Genomic DNA, 17497 nt, shown 5'->3' on the forward strand with positions numbered 1-17497 from the left:
GATCGGACATGCGGTGCCGCGGCATGCGCGGCACGTACGCCAGAAAAGCAACGCCGGTCAACATAACCACAATGCAAGCGCATCTCTGGCGATTCTCGCACTTTCGCTCAACTTCGGTTGCATTTTAATGTAACAGTGAAAAGTTTTCGACGATAAAATGCGCATTCTTCAACCTTCGTCGGCCACTTGCGCCGAGATCGGTCGCACTGAATATGACCCTTACGACTCCCAGCGAAGGTAGGCCTAGCGCACCTGCCGAATCCGTGTGTACATGCTGTCGGCGCTTCTGGGTTTAAGGATACGCAATTCCGACGTGTAAAAATGAGTGTACAGTAGAGCTTTAGTATCGGTTAACCTGAATGAACCATTTTTTCTTGCGTACGGTGCTCGTACAAGAAGCGATGGGCATCGTTACGACGCCGCTTTCAGCAAACGCACCCCGGCAGCCACCGAAAGCCGCCGAGCGGACTCGCCGGCACTTCGCAGACACAGACTTGTCAGTTAGAACGCCTTGTTGAACTGATTAACATGATGGCATACTTTCTTGCACGTTCAATTTGGTGTTTGGCGATCGGTTATGCATGTAGTTGCACCTATCGATTCAGATGCAAATCAGTACACTGACACGGGCGCTGTGCGGGTGTATCATCGATAGCGCGAGAAAATACACGTTATTGAATGTCATTCGTGGTCGTCAGCTGTTTTGTGTGTTATGAAGACGCGAATTTTATTCGAAAAGGAAGCTCGCGTCTACCTTCAGCATGCGACCCTTAAAGGTGAAGTCGTGCGGTGCGCTCTGTCTTGACTAGTCTTTTTACGGCAAGGGCGTTGCGTTGGAGCGTGGCGTAGTAGAGACCTGTTGAGAATTTGATGGTGGCAGGTTCGATTCCTCCTGCCGAACGTTCTTTTTTTCTCACGGCTCTTTTTTTTATTGCAATAATGCTTTAGTGTCTACCTTATTCCAGTGGCAATTAGTTTGTGTCGTAAATTAAGTTGGCGATGCGTTAGAAGTTGCCGATGTTCGGGGCTTCTAAGCATGCCTCTGCTGGCATTTCAGAAGCCAAAGTTTTACGATCACAAACACTTTCTTTTTTTACTACTGAAAGCGATCCTATAACTTGCACATTAATGTGACATCTGTGGCATTTACGCTCGGAGGATTATGGTTAAGAGACAGTTATATATCGCTGTGCGGCGTCGGCCAGAAGCTCGCGCTAGTTTGTACTCCGCCTGCTTAGGAGGGAGTTCCCGACCCTGTTCACACTACGTCGGGGCGGGAGTTCCGTGGATTGGGAACTCTATCTGAGTAGCAGAGAGTTCGCGGTCTCTTTTACTCCGCCTTCAAGGAAAGAGTAAGTTCCGCGGCTAACTCTCCACTACTCCCCACGGCGTTAAATAACTCTGGCGAGAGGAATACAGTCGCCCTACCCTCGCAGTACTCCCTCTACATCTGTGAGTGAACGGCTGTGGAGGGCTCCGGAAATTGCGATTACCTTGGGTTCTTTAAGCTGCACTGACATCGAAGAGTACACGGGCCTCTAGAATTCCTCCTTTATCGAATTGCGTCCGCCGCTGCCGCGATCGAACCCGCGTCCCTGGGTAGAAAAGAATTCGAACTTTATTTGTATTTCGATTTTCTGTGCTGTGGTATACTGACAACCAGCTTTTTGAACATCTCACTTCAGCTTGGGAAAGAATGCCTTCGAACGCGCAATGCAAAACGGTCTTGAAGGCCTGAAATATGCCCTTTATTTAGCATGTCGGAGTCCGGCTTGGCCCGCGGCTTCATGCCCGGCCCGAGTCCGCCGATAAGCCGTTCGGAAGGCTTGGCCCTGCCGGTGGGCCGGGAAAGCTCGGGCTCGCACAGTGCCCTAAACAATTTCCACGAATGGCTTGGTCAAATATAAGATGTTTAATATCTGAGGGACAGCTGAGTACCCCGCCTTACTTGTCCCATTAGGCAGTCTTTGAGTGCCTTAATAACTTATAAAACGCCCCTTTGCGTATACATCATTCTTTCCTAATTGAACCTTTCATTAAGTGGAACCCAGCGTTCCCTGCGAAATTGTCTAAACATTCACGGCATTACATAGAGCTGTTCACAGTAACATGGCGCAAAGTGTAACAGTCACAAAGTACATTGTACCGTACATTTAGCACTCCACTTTTGAAGAGTACAGTACTTGACGCCTTATTCGTTACTCAGCAAGCCTCCGAATCGCGAGAACTGGACTGGCACTCCGTCTGCTTCCACCTGTGTCTTCCACGTTGAAGCCGCAGACTGAGTTACGAATATAATTGCGCGTCAGAATGGCCATAGACGTGCGCAGAGGAGGGGGGCGGCCGCCCATTCACCTAAGAGGGGGGAGGCGTGAAATCTTCCCTGTACATTGACCCTTCTAGTCACCTAAAACAGGAGGGGGGGCGCAAAGTCTGCCCCATACATTGCCTTAGTAGGGTGGGGGGGGAACGGCGATGAACCTTCGCCCCGCCCTGATGGGGAGCCCTGCGCACGCCTATGAGCATGGCTAATTCCAAAGCGCAAATATCTGCGTGAAAATAATGCTGTGTAATTTTGTCCCCTTCGCATTGTATTCATTCATTTTTGTTTTGTTTTTCACGTGCAGGATTAGGATTCGGCGCCTGCCTCGGGTGCTTGTCTTTGTACTCGCTGCTGTACTTCACCAAATACCGGGCCACTGCGTCATCAGTAAAGTATGCCGCCTGGTCAATTTCTGGCCTCGCGTGGCCTTCATTTACATCCTTCCTGACTAACAACTATGGTCTCCACGGCGCCCTCCTGCTCTGCGGCGCGTGTATTCTCCAAGCCGTTCCGCTCTTCATGCTCCTTAAACGCCCCCGCCCCATGATATGTTGCTTCAGCGCCCAGAGAAACGAGACAGAAGCAGCCTCTGCACAAAATACGGAAAACCCAGAGAACCGAAGTGGAAGGAATGCACCGTCACGGTCGTCAGCGTGTGCTCCAGATACATCAACGAACGACCGTTGTGAATCTGCACGCATTGCTCTCTCGTTGAAATCTTTGGGAATATTGTTCCAGATTCGAGACTTTTACGTGCTGACGTTCTTGTACGTAGTGTTCGACTGGAGTCAGTCGGTGTTTCTTACAACGGCTGCTGACTATGCCAGGGACAAGGGCGCGGCGCTGGAGAAGGCTAAATTCCTCCTGACAGCCATCGCTGGCGGTAACCTTGTGGGCCGCACGGCCGTACCATGGGCGGCGGACAGGATTCCACGCAGCCGCACTCCCTTTGCTGTAGCCGCCCTGGCCGCATCATTTCTCTCGTTCGTAGCGGCTTCCCTGAGCACGTCCTTCGAGTCCTTTGCCGCATTCAGTGCGACGCTCGGTATTTTCCAGGGCTACGTGAGCTGCATTAGGACCGTACTGTTTGACGAGTACTTGGGTGTGCAGTATGTGCCCGTCATGTTTGGCATCCCGGGTCTCATTCTTGTACCAGTGTCATTGAGTGGCCCGACAATTCTAGGTAAGTACACGCTGGTGACGAACGATCGCGGATCATATAACTTGAACGCAGTCTCAAATGTGCGACTGTTGCGATCTCCTTCGCGACATACGTGACCATGGTGCCCCTCAAGCTATCGATTGACGAAAAGGCAGATATTGAAGTTATTTGTAGGATCGGGTGTGAGGATCGGTTTTACTCGTCAGCAATGCTCGTGAATTTTTGCCGGATTGAACTGAAACTTCTTTTCACATATTCGAGCAAGAGAAACCCATACATTTCTTTTTAGATGCGAAGCATCTCTTGCTCGGCGGTATGTCCCGCGGTCTGGTAGTCCGCACTCACACTACTCATGGGCAACTCTCCTCGTTCCCTCTCTCCAACAGCTGCGCATTACTCTCCCAACTTCTCTACCAGCACCTGCTTGCGCTTCTCCTGCGTTCTCGCTTCTGCTCTCGCGGCGCACGCGCTACTCTCCTCCTCTAGTCTCATCTCCTTCAAGTGGTAGAGCGCTGCGCGCGTTCAGTCCAGCGCTTGCTTCGGTGGACTCCTCTGAAATGCGGGCTCGACATGCCGAAATTCTCTCCTGCGCAGCGCCGCGATGAGCGCCAGCGCATGCGCGTCACCCCCCCCCTCTCTCCTCTCCTGCGTTGCCTCCCTCTCGCGCGCCTGTCGACTGCGTTCCCCGCTCGCCCTGTGAGAATTACCGGCCAGGCTAGAGGGAAGACAGGACGCGCGTAGTGTTCCTCTTCGCGTTCCACGACGCGAGGTTGGTAGCATGCACGAGGTCGCTAGCATGCCCAGCGAACGCCATCGGAACGCGATCGTGCAAGAGCTCCGGCTTCGCATCGCCTCGTGCTCCCCTTTAGCGGGAGATGGTGTAATTTTTTCTGCTGTTTTCACTGCTAGCGTGACACTTAGGCTACGTGTATATCCTTTCAGGTTCAAGTTCCCATTGCCATCCAATTTTATGCTGTACGCATTGTTATACCCGAAGGTGCGCGATATGTCGTGAGCAATCGGTCGTTGGCGGGATCTGCAATAATGATAACGTGAGGCGTTCATCAGGCGGCTTGATTCTCTTGTCTATGCTAGATGATTTCTTAGCATTGGCGCTCCTAAGTGATATTGTTCAACAAAAGTGCAGCATTGGCACATGATCTTCCCTTTAATTTTTAAAATACTGTAAACCTAATGTTTTTCAGAACTACTATACATTCGACAGTAGCTCAAGATATTGTTAGTGTAGAAAAATAGCAGAACATTATAATCAGGGACTTACTGCAACGTAGCAGTACTACTACTACTAGTAGTAGTAGTAGTAGTAGTCGTAGTAGTAGTAGTAGTAGTGTGATGAAGAAGAAGTGCACCCTGAAGAGCTAGCTACACAGTCGTATCGTCAGCGCTACACAGGAGCGGCTCGTGCTGAACGTTGTTGCTGTTTGCGCTGGCTAGGCTTACGGTTCTACACTGTCATATTACAGTTTCTCTTGTCCACGCCGTGTCTCAGCTCTTTATTATAATTGGTGGAGGTTGCTAGGTCTTCTGACAATCCTGGAGTTGCGCAACCGGACTCTACCTGCCGCCATGACCACCGAAACTCACACAAGCCCGCCGCTACCTGCTCCGCAGGCCACCGCATGCTCCGGCGCGGTTCGTCAGCGGGACCCTCCAATATTCAGCGGCACTGATGACCACGACGTCGAAGACTGGCTGTCTACCTATGAACTTGTGAGTGTCCTCAACAAATGGGACGACGCCATGAAACTGGCCACTGTCGGTATTTACCTCGCCGGCATTGCTCCCTTGTGGCTTCGGAACCATCAATCCGACGTTCCCACTTGGACCGCGTTCAAGGCTAAGTTCAGCGAAGTCTTCGGCCGTCCTGCTGTCCGCAAGCTTCGCGCGGAACAGCGCCTGCAGTCGTGCTCTCAACAACCTGGCGAGACCTTTACCAGCTATATTGAGGACGTCATCGACCTGTGCAAACGCGTCGATGCGACCATGGCCGAGGCGGAGAGAATCAAGCACATCTTGAAGGGCATCGACGAGGACGCATTCCAGATGCTGATTTCGAAGGGCCCGGGTACTGTCGCCCAAGTCATTGAGCTGTGCCAAAGCTATGACGAGCTCCGCCGGCAACGCCTCGTCACCCGCCGCCCTGTCCAACATCAGGAATCGTTGTCCGGCTTAACTCCCTCGCAAGATCCCGTACTTCTCTCGCAGATTCAAGCTTTTGTGCGCGAGGAAGTTGCTCGCCAGCTCTCACTAATCCCCAACCTGCCGGAGCGAAGTACGCCGCTCAATCCCGCACTACAACGCCTCATACAGGACCAAGTGTCTGAGGTTCTTCCACCAGAGCTGCCGCCACCAGTCACCGCACCGTTGACGTACGCCGAAGCAGCAGCACGACCACGACCACAGACGTTCCGCGTGCCGCCTCCGTTGTCTACTCCATCTTACGCCACGATGCCGCCACGACCTCCGGTCCATCGGGTCGCCAATCCTTGGCGCACAGCCGACAATCGGCCAATCTGCTTTTCATGCGGTCTACCAGGACACGTTGCGCGCCTGTGCCGCCGCCGACCACTACATTCACGTGACGACCCCCGCGCACCTGATTACAGCCACACGTTCTCCTACGCTTCAGACCGCGAGTTGCCCCTTCCACGACCAAGCCTTCGACCAGCTTCTGACCGTCGTTCTCCTTCTCCTCGTCGTCGCTCGCTCTCCCCGATGCGTCGACGTCCATCTGCAACCGACACGGAAAACTAAATGGCGCAGTTCCCGAGGCAAGAACTGCGTCATCGTCGCAAAGTACAAGCCCTCTTCTTCCGCCGCCGAATGTTATTAATGGCGTTCTCGAAGGTGTATCTGTTCTTGCTCTCATCGATACGGGTGCCGCAATATCTGTCATAACCGAAAAATTGTGCCGCTCAATCCGAAAAGTGACGACCCCCTTCTACGGTCCGTCTCTTCGCACTGCCACAGCACAGCCCGTCCAGCCTGTTGCGGCGTGTACTGCCAGACTCATCATTGAAGAAGTACCCTACACAGTCGAGTTCGTCGTACTTCCGCACTGTTCTCACGATATTATTTTAGGTTGGGATTTTCTATCCCGTCACCAAGCCGTCATCGATTGCGCCCGTGCAGAAGTCGCCTTCTCATCTCTTGCCGATGCTTTACCTGCTGGCGATCACCTTTTCTGCGCGAAGTTGGTCATCACCGACGACACCCAGATCCCTCCGCACGCTACTGTCTTGGCACCTGTGTCATGTTCCGCTGCCTCCGAAGGTATCACGCTCTTCACGTCTTCCGCTGCTTTCGTTCATCGCCACCTCTCACCGCTCCCAACCGCTCTGCTTACCCTTCAAGGTGGTACGACCGACGTCCCTGTGGGCAATCCATTCCCATTCCCGATTACATTGCTTCGAGGTGAATGTATCGGCACAATGGAGCCTTGCGAAACCATCACGTGCGTTCCTGATGGTTCATCAGAGGTCAACGCCCTCTTCTGTAGTCCCTTAAATGGCGCATCGGCCGGTGACGTTTTCAGCCATGTCATCGACGACGATCTAAACCCGCAGCAACGCCGTGACCTTCTATGCCTCCTTGACAAATTTCGCCCAGCTTTCGACAGCCACAGCACTTGTCTAGGCCGAACATCAACTGTATGCCACCGGATCGACACAGGTTCTCACCCACCACTACGGCAGCGACCGTACCGTGTGTCGTCGACTGAACGCCGCGTCATTGATGAACAAGTAGGTGACATGCTAAAGCGCGGCGTCGTTCAACCGTCAGACAGTCCGTGGGCATCACCAGTTGTTTTAGTTAAAAAGGAAGAATGGCACGATACGCTTTTGCGTAGATTATCGTCGTCTAAACAAGATAACGCGAAAGGATGTTTATCCTTTGCCCCGGATAGACGACGCCCTAGACTGTTTACAAGGTGCAGAGTTCTTTTCCTCCCTCGATCTCCGCTCTGGTTATCGGCAAGTACCTATGGATACAGATGATCGGCCAAAAACCGCACTTATCACACCGGATGGCTTATACGAATTTAATGTGATGCCATTCGGCCTTTGCAATGCGCCTGCGACATTTGAGCGCATGATGGACACTATTCTACGAGGCCTCAAATGGAACACATGCTTGTGCTACTTGGATGATGTGGTGGTATTTGCGCCTGACTTCCCAACGCACCTTCTTCGCTTGGAGCAGGTTTTACGATGTCTCGCTGAAGCTGGCCTTCAACTAAACTTAAAGAAATGTCACTTTGGGGCACGCAAGCTGACCATTCTCGGACATGTCGTATCGAAAGATGGCGTACTCCCTGATCCCGCTAAGCTACGTGCCGTTAAAGAGTTCCCGAGGCCTGCGTCTTTAAAAGAGTTGCGCAGTTTCATCGGCCTTTGTTCATACTTTCGCCGATTCATTCGCAATTTCGCCTCGATTATGGCACCTTTGTCAGACCTGCTTCAAGGAGACCCCAATCTGTCCGCGTGGTCCCCGGCTTGCGATCATGCGTTTGCGACGCTACGTCAGCTGCTGACCACACCACCCATACTGCGTCATTTCGATCCAAGTGCTCCCACAGAAATCCACACGGATGCTAGCGGTGTCGGTCTTGGAGCAGTCCTCGACCAACGAAAGCCCGGCTACCAAGACTATGTTGTTGCGTACGCGAGTCGCACACTAACAAGAGCTGAAGCAAATTATTCAGTAACTGAAAAAGAATGCCTAGCGATCATCTGGGCCATTACAAAATTTCGGCCTTACCTGTACGGTCGACCCTTCGACGTCGTTACCGATCATCACGCACTTTGCTGGTTGTCCTCCCTCAAAGATCCCTCCGGCCGCTTGGCAAGATGGGCTTTGCGGCTCCAAGAGTACGACATCCGGGTTATCTACCGCTCAGGCCAGAAGCATGCCGATGCCGACGCTCTTTCGCGTTCGCCTGTTTCCACTGACATTGCGAGTGTCTCCATTCTGGACAACTTATGTTCGCTATTAGGATCCATCGACACGGCTTTGGAGCAACGCAAAGATTCGTGGATTGCGTCTTTGATGGATTACCTATCTGACGCGCTCGCACGCCCGCCATCTCGAGCACTACGCCGACAAGCCTCTCACTTCGCCATCCGTGATGGCATCCTTTATCGCTGCAACTACCAATCTGACGGCCGCAAATGGCTACTTGTCATACCCAGGCAACTCCGCGCCAGCATATGTGCTGCTTTTCATGCCGATCCACAGTGCGCACACGCTGGTCTGTTTAAGACCTATGCCAGACTACGTCTTCGGTTTTACTGGCGCGGCATGTACACATTCGTACAAAAGTACATTCGATCTTGCACAGAGTGTCAACGCCGCAAGCCCGATCCTTGCCGCTCTTCTGGACCAATGCAGCCGTTGCCGTGCCCAATGCGACCATTTGACCGGGTTGGAATAGACCTTTACGGTCCTCTACCATACACATCCGCCGGAAATCGCTGGGTTATTGTGGCGATAGACCACCTCACGAGATATGCAGAAACAGCCGCTCTGCCAGCCGCAACGGCACGTGACGTTGCGTCTTTCCTGCTTCAACGCTTTTTTCTACGTCATGGCGCTCCTCGTGAACTCCTGAGCGACCGAGGGCGCGTCTTTCTCGCGGATGTTATTCAAGAACTTCTCGCTGAATGTCATGTGATTCACCGCTGTACTACCGCATATCACCCTCAAACAAACGGCTTGACCGAGCGTTTCAACCGAACTCTTGGAGACATGATTTCTATGTATGTCGCCTCTAACCACACCAACTGGGACCTTATTCTTGCCTACGTCACGTACGCCTACAATACGGCACCCCAGGCGACGACTGGCTTTTCTACCTTCTTTTTACTCTATGGCCGAGAACCATCGTCTCCGATCGACACCATTCTTCCCTACCGACCCGACTCCTCAGAGGGCACACCAGTTTCCGAAGCTGCTCGATATGCAGAAGAATGTCGGCAACTAGCCCGCTCCCTTACAACTCAGGAACAGGGGCTACAGAAATTTCGACACGACGACGGACGGCCCCACAATCAATTTTCGCCCAACTCTCTTGTTTGGCTCTGGGTGCCTCCCACTCCTGCGCCAGGTAACTCCTCGAAGTTTGTTAGCCGGTACCATGGACCCTACCGCGTGCTACAGCAAACTTCTCCCGTTAACTACATCATCGAACCCCTCACGCCCACTACGGACCTGCGTCGCCGAGGCCGCGAAACTGTTCACGTGGATCGCCTCAAGCCATATCACGAACCCCTTGTTCTTACGACACCTTAGAACGCCTACTGGGCTCCGTCTTCAGCGAGGGGGAAAATGTGAAGAAGAAGAAGTGCACCCTGAAGAGCTAGCTACACAGTCGTATCGTCAGCGCTACACAGGAGCGGCTCGTGCTGAACGTTGTTGCTGTTTGCGCTGGCTAGGCTTACGGTTCTACACTGTCATATTACAGTTTCTCTTGTGGCCACGCCGTGTCTCAGCTCTTTATTATAGTAGTAGTAGTAGTAGTAATAACCAACGTTGATTGCGTGGAGGGAGTTGAAGAGTGAGAGGACGCGGTCCTCAGTCGAGGGCTCCACTGGCCTTTGCGACTCGCTGAGCTTGGCGAAGCAGGGCCAGTTAGCTCTCCTTCTCCTTGCTAGCACGCCAGGTCTCTCACTGCCTGTTTGTCGTACTCGCTCACTTCGGGGGAGTCTCTACTTGAGGACTGCGATTTGCATTCGCACGCAATGTGGGAAAGAGTGGGCCGCTGTCCACATTACCGGTAAATGTTCGCGTACTGTGTGAGGCGCCAAACATTTGTAGGCGTTTGTAGTCGGCGCCAAACAAGAGCCTGAAGCCTGGTAAGGTCTAGGTGCGGATTGCGATGTTTCCAGCGGTTGCGTCGATTGTTTTTGTATATATATATATATATATATATATCACGTGAATTCATCAGAGGTTCGTCGATAGGGCTCTTCGCCAGTGGGACGTTCAATACGCACGCGGTCGATCCGCTTTTCCTTGCCCTTAAGTCCCGTACGTAGTGGCCCCACACAGTCACACGATCTTCTAAGCCATGCCCGAAAAATTCTAAGGCCGCCCTGGGGATGAGTGTATATAAATACAGGCGGCAGACTTTTGGGAATCTTTAAATATCAAGGATGACTCTCTTCTCCGAACTTCACCTTTCATGGCTAGGGCAATTGTCACAGCTTCTGATATACTCGGCGGTCTTCCCTTGATAGATTACTTTATGGTCGATCGCTAGCTCAGAACCGCTAGGGAGTATTTGCTACGTTGAAGTGTCGCTACGTCCGTGCAAATAGTTCCCGGATGCTAGCCCCATTGCTTTTGCGAACTCTTTGCTCTCGCCTGCCATCTAGCTTGCAGATATTTAGGATTCATATTTTTTGCATTGGAGACGCAAATATGCTATTCCGTATATCAGGGGACAATTAGGTGGATTCCTCGGTTAGATAGTGGGGTCGTAGAGGATAATCTGAGCGCAAGATCAGGACACTGCCTGTTGTGGTGACAGTTAGTTTTTCCCTTTGTGACATGATCACGCCGTCATGACCACCTGGTTTATCCATATGATTTGCTCAAAAGTGTTTGTGAACGTGAGGTCCGGAAAAGTGTATCCGGTGACGCTATTTCCAATCCGTGTCCGAGAGTTCAGGATCGTCATTAGCCTCAAATGTGATCATCCGTTCTCTGTACTAAGTTAAGACCTTTATTATTGAAATATTAATCTGTGGTTTGACATACTGAAATAATGACATCATTATGAGGCATCCCGTAGTGGAGAACGAAGATTTCTACCATCTGGTGTTCTTTAACATGCACTGACATCGTACAGTACACGGGGCTCTAGCATTTCACTTCCACCGAAATACAACCGCCGTGGCCCTGATCGAGCCCGCCACATTTTGGTCAGCAGCCGAGCACCGTGGCGACTCTACCACAGAGACGTGCAAGTTACGACCTTTAGGAGAATTGTTCGGGTACCTCCCACCCTCTGTTCGAATCCCAGTTCGAATCCCCAAGTATTATTAGTTCGACCTGAATTCACTCTGGTGATCTTGCGTGCCGAAATAGATCTTTGAAAGTGAAGGTTCGTTGCTTTGAAGGGTTACAGTTGTTGATTATGGTTGTTGTTGATTATGGTTGGTTGTTGATTATTTTCCTGCGAAGTTCTTGAATACATATATCGTACTGGTCAGAGTACAATGCTATTGGTACATTTCGAGGGTTTCTTCTGTATTTTTGGGCCGATTAGCGATGATTAGTAGATTCGCTCTCCGTAGTCTGTAATGCCTTCGAGTACTGCGTTGGGGCTCCCAGCCCAAGGTTTCATCTCTCTGTCATGTCTCCTGGACGCTGGTAATGGATTTATCTGCAGAACGTTATAAGTTTCGGGGGTCTCTTCATATTTTTTGTTGCAAATTCTGCGTTTTCTGTGGTAAAATTCCGATCTCATTGGACAGCATATTCATATTTTCGAGTTTTTGATGCGCAGGTTCTTTACCTGTCTCCGGTTCCGTATTCGTGGGTTTGCCTAAAAGGTGGGCTGATACGAATGCGGCCAGTTCTCGTTTCATATCGGCTGCTAGCTTTAGTAAATTGTTTTCGGCAAGAATGCGTTGATATTCGAGACATTGAGTTATTTCTCTTAAGGAGGTGACGGAACTTGCGCCTATCGTACCTGTGGGTTTCTTGCTGGCCTTTGTGATGGCTCGGCCTGGACATTGAGGAAGGATTTTCGGAGAAGTTGGGTGGTTACATGGGAGGTAAAAGGTCGTGGCTGCTCGTGCAGCGAGGTCTGGACCTTGACCGAGTTGTTGTCTAGCCTCGTCTTGACTAGCGTCTCCCTCGCGGTGTGCGGCTTAATGACCCGTTTCCGGAACTCGTGAATTCTAGGCTGATTCCTTTTCCGAGATTAACCAACTAGGCAGACGTGGGCTTTTCCATTGTGGCTTGTTGCGTCGAGATGCGTTGGAGTGCTCTAGGCGGCGGTTTGGTTTCAGCCTTTTTTTGCTGGCAAAGTATCCTGCGATGTGTGGCTCCTCGCAAGTGGCACATTGCAGCGTGCATTCATGAGTGCCTGTTAAATCATGTGGGCCGCACGTGCAACACACTTGCAGTTCTGGTTAAGGGCACACATCCTTGCGGTGTCCCACGGATAGTTTAATCCTTGCACGATAATCTTGTTAGGGTTGAACGCTGATTCATCTCGGTGGTAAACGTAGGGGGCCAGAAATACGCCGTGAGAATTGATCACTGCAGTCTTTGAGTCTCCCATTATGCGGGCTTCAATGATTTGTGAACCTTCGGATCACATGTGTAAGTAGACACTGAAGGTACCCGAAGGGCGAGGGGCGGTATTCCGTGCATCGCGCCGCGTAGAGCCTCGTTTACGGTGGCAACCAACACGTTCACGACATGTCGCTTGCCCTTTATAGGCACCGCACAGTCAATTTTTCCAGTGCGACTGCAGCGCCAGAAAGCAAAGCCTAGCGGATAAAAATGCAATACTGAGACGGGGTCGGTCACAATGGAAGCCGATGCGCGCGCCTCCCTTCTTGCATGAGTGGGCCGATTGTGGCCCGGGTACGCGAGCGCGGGTCTGTTTTCTGCGTGCCCCTGACGGTCAGCGTTAGCGACCATGGGACGGGGCAGCGCGAGCAACGCCGCGTCCTCTGGTCACTGGACGGTGCCTATAACAATGCCCGGGATTTTGCATAATCCTTCCGCCAATTCTTGCAAAGGAGTCGAAGCAATCAAGCTATTGGAACGCGGCTTAATCCGAAACTGCTCACCCTGGATGTGGCCATAGCTTCCTGCCATGATTGCTCTTGTTTGTAAATGGCCGGTAAAAATCGAATCGGAAGTCCTCCGTGGGGTCTTATGGTGATCTTGAAATCGTCGCGTGCAGCTCTGCGGCGTGGAGCCGCGGAAGTTTGCGGTATTTTGGACCTCATCGCTTATTCCCGCAACGTTCTTTGCTTGTGCGTTTTGCGAACTCAGTCGGTGTTGCCTTTCCACTTTTCCAGCGTTTGGTGTAGTCGTCAGAATGCCATCGCGGCAGCTGGTGCTCGGTCCTATGTTCGTGGGGATTGTTTAGTTGGTGGTCTCGGTGACGTGGTAATCCATGAAGTCGGTATCGTCTTCGGCGTCTCCGCAGCTTTGGACTTGAGAATTCTTCGCGTTCCCTACGCCAGACTCAGGCGAACGCGTCGTCATCAGCGGCCACGCTCCTCGACGTAACATCGAGCAACCTCCGCTACCGTCAAGTCTCCGGTAGTGTTAGCGCGGTTCTCATGAAATTTGTGGCCTCTCAGGTTTCTAGTGGGATGACAAACGGTTCCTCGTGCAGAAATTTGGCGTTCACAGGCTCCGCTTGCATTCACGGATAGAGCGGCACCCGTCAAACCAGTGACTTGAGGAAGAGGTCACGGAGATATATATGCATATTTAAGAGAACGATGCGAGATCATGTGCGCTTGTCGACGCGTCACGCGTCGATCGCACTGTTCAGTAGGCCTAGCGAGAAACGGGGACGAACGGTAGGCGTGATTGCATCAGAGAGTCACTGGCTCAGAGAAGAGAACAATCTTCTCAATGGGATCTGTGCTTCATTAAGTAAAGAGTAATGAGGCAAGCTCATGTATTAAGCGCAAAACGTATTGTCATTGATAGAATATGAAAATTTTGTAGCAAGAGTGTTGCACACCTTGGCCTAGATTTTCGCAATTCATTACAAAAGCTGAGGTATTTCGAAAATCTTCGTAATTTCTTCTTAAGTTTATGAACCTGGAAATGTGAATGCCTTTTGTTTCTGGCGTCCTCCCCAGTAACGAAATTGGTCGAGCTCAATTTATTTTGGTATCTGTTATTTGCGCTTACCGATTGACTATGTGTGGATGGGTGTCGCTTGTTATGATTGTTTGGGATACTGCGTCGAGAAGCCGTTGAAGAACTCGATACCGTCGAGGTGATTAAAAAAATCACACCATCTCCCGCTAAAGGGGACCATGAGGCAATGCGAAGCAGTGTTTCTGCATGTAGAGCCCGCGTTTCAGAGGTGGAGTGGTGAGGGGGAAAGGGGAGAGGGGAAGTGGAGAGGGGGAAAGAGTGGGGGAGGGGAAAGAGAATAGGAGAGGTGATGTGGAGAGGTGGAGGTGAGAGGGGGAAAGTGGAGGGGAGAGAGGAAGTGGAGAGGGGAGAGGAAGTGGAGAGGGGGAAATGAGGGGGGAAGCGGAAAAGGGAGGGGAGATATGGGAGTGTAGAGGGTTTGCGCATGCGCAGTAAGGGTGGTCACGCCGCACACCACCACCACCACCACCACCACCGGATTGAACTCAGCTATAAGATGCTTCACATCTAAAAGGGCTTTATTTGAGGCTGAGTCAGGCCATTCAGACCCTGCTAGTAGTCCTATCCCCGTTTTTCCCTTCGTGCTCAGTGGTACTTCTTTGTCCTCTTCTGTCGGCTCGCTGGTGCTCGCGATGGGAACAACATTCCCGGCCGCGCAAAGGAAGTTAATTACGGAGTTCCAGCGGGTATAGCTTTTGCATGGGCCTTGTCACGATCAGACCTCCTTGCTGTTTAACTTTGCACGAACGGACATGCCCATCTAACCTTCTAAAGATCCTAAGGATTCTGGCAAGTTTCCATAGTTGTCTAGGTGACGTCTCGGAATGTACGATAACGATGTCACCTTCATTTAGGTCCGTGGCTCGTTGATTGCCTGCGAAATGTGCAGACCGGAGCTGCAGCAAATATTCTTTCCGCCATCGCTTCCAAAAATTCTTGGTTAGAAGCCTTCTGTAGGCATGTCGGCCAATGACATCCGATCGTCTCGAGTTGGCCGTTTCATATGGCATATCAGTTAGTCGACGTCCAAGCAGTAGATCGGCTGGAGTCAAAGTGCACGGTTCCGCTTCGTCTGTCTCGACAAAGGTTAGAGGCCTAGAGTTGATTGCTGCTTCGACTTCTGTCAGCACACTCATAATTTCTTCAATGTTGAGGCAGGCTCTGCCGAGCATCTTACGCAGCGAAGTCTTCACCGATCTTATCAGACGCTCCCAACATCCACCCCACCATGGTGCATTGGGCACTATAAACTTCCAGAGAATGCCGTTGACGGTGAGATGGTTCGCGACGTCCTCTTCTTTGAACATGTGACATAGGCGCTGTATATCCGCTGATATCTTTTGAAAGGTCCTCGCGTTGTCCGAATAGATAACGCGGGGCTGTCTCCTGCGGCCGAAAAACCGTCGGAAGCATAATATGAATGTTTCAGCTGTCATGTTGGAGACGAGCTCAAGGTGAATTGCTCGCGAAACAGCACAGGTGAAAATTGCTACGTAGCACTTCGCGTCGCCGTCTTGCGTGCGTCTTAGAGCGGGCCGGCGAAAGCTACACCAACAACCTCGAAAGGGCTTGTTGGCTCTATCCGGTGACTTGGCAAAGGCGCTGTTGGAGCACTTCCTGGTCTGCCGGCGAATTGTTTGCACACGTTGTAACTTCGTATAACTTTTTTCACCAAGACACGCCCGCGACAAATCCAGTAGTGCTCTCTGAGCTGGGTGAGCGTATCTCGTACACCGTTGTGTAGGACTTGCTGATGTGCTCTGATGACAACCAGAGCGGAGCAATGATGCTTTGCTGGGAGAAGTATTGTATGCTTGACTGTTAGCGGTGACTTCAGCAGCGACAAGCGTCCACCGATTCTGAGCCAACCAGTGCACCCAAAAGCTCCATTCGTGGTAGCGTGGCTTTCTTAATGGGAGCCGCACGTGCCTTGGAGATCAGCAAGGTGGGTCGTTCGGCCGTGGTAGTAACGGCGTATATTACGGCTCCGTACGCTGCTGGGCTGGCGTCGCAGAAGACATGCAGATGCATTTCACTTGGGAACTTCCTCCTTCCGCCCAGATAGCGAGGAATCGATATTTCCTTCAGTTGTGGAGCTGCCGTACTAGGTTTTGCCACTCGTCTCGCAGGTCATCAGGTAGTTGGTCATCCCAGCTTATTCCACGTGTCCACAGTTTTTGGAACAATATCCGTATGGCAATGGTGTACGGTCCAACCATTCCGAGTGGGTCAAATATTCTCGACGTCGCTTGTAAGACGAACCGTTTAGTGTCAAGTTTCTCTTTCATAAAATCTAGCAGTCGGTCGACCGAGAAACTGAACTCGTCGTTAACGGGATTCCAAGCAACGCCAAGAACTTTAACAGATTGCTCATGAAGCACTACCAGTTCTTGACTGGCAGACTCCTTCTGTCGTTCCAGTGCAACCTTTAGGTTAGGTGAGTTTGTGGTCCATTTGCGTAGGACCATTCCCGCTGCTTTCATGATTTGTTGTGCTCCACGACAAAATTCTTCAGCATCGTCTTCCGTGTCGGCGCCCGTAACCAGGTCATCTACGTAAAAAGACCCGGCCAGTCTGGTTGCTGTTTTCTCTTTGACACCTTGCGTTCTCCTCACATGGTGAAGGATGGTCGCCGTGAGGAGGAATGGGCTGCATGCAGCTCCAAAGGGTACACGAGTCATCCTCCATTCTTGGAGCTGACTACCCATTAAGTCACCTTCGGCAAACCGCAGGCACCGAAAAGCGTCTCTGTCTTGTTTCCGTATGGATATTTGTAGGAATGTCTTCTCTATGTCAGCGATTACCGCTATAGGATGTGTGCTTAAACGCAGAAGTATCTTCCCAAGGTCTTGATAGAGGTTGTCTCCCTTTTCAAGCCACTCATTGAGAGACTTGCATCCCTTGTCATGCGAAGATGCATTGAAAACCACCCGTACTTTCGTAGTCAACGCCAGCTCTCTGATGACTTCCTTGTGTGGCGTGTAGTACAACTTGGCTGGCTCTCGAGGAACGTCATCAACAATTTCGGCGTGTCCCGCCCTCACGTACTCGCGTGTGATGTCGTCGTATGTCTCTAATAGTCATTTTTGCTTCGCTAGACGAGAAAGCAGCTTATGGATCCT

Source organism: Rhipicephalus sanguineus, chromosome 4 (assembly GCF_013339695.2).
Source record: "Rhipicephalus sanguineus isolate Rsan-2018 chromosome 4, BIME_Rsan_1.4, whole genome shotgun sequence".
Classification (NCBI taxonomy): domain Eukaryota; kingdom Metazoa; phylum Arthropoda; class Arachnida; order Ixodida; family Ixodidae; genus Rhipicephalus; species Rhipicephalus sanguineus.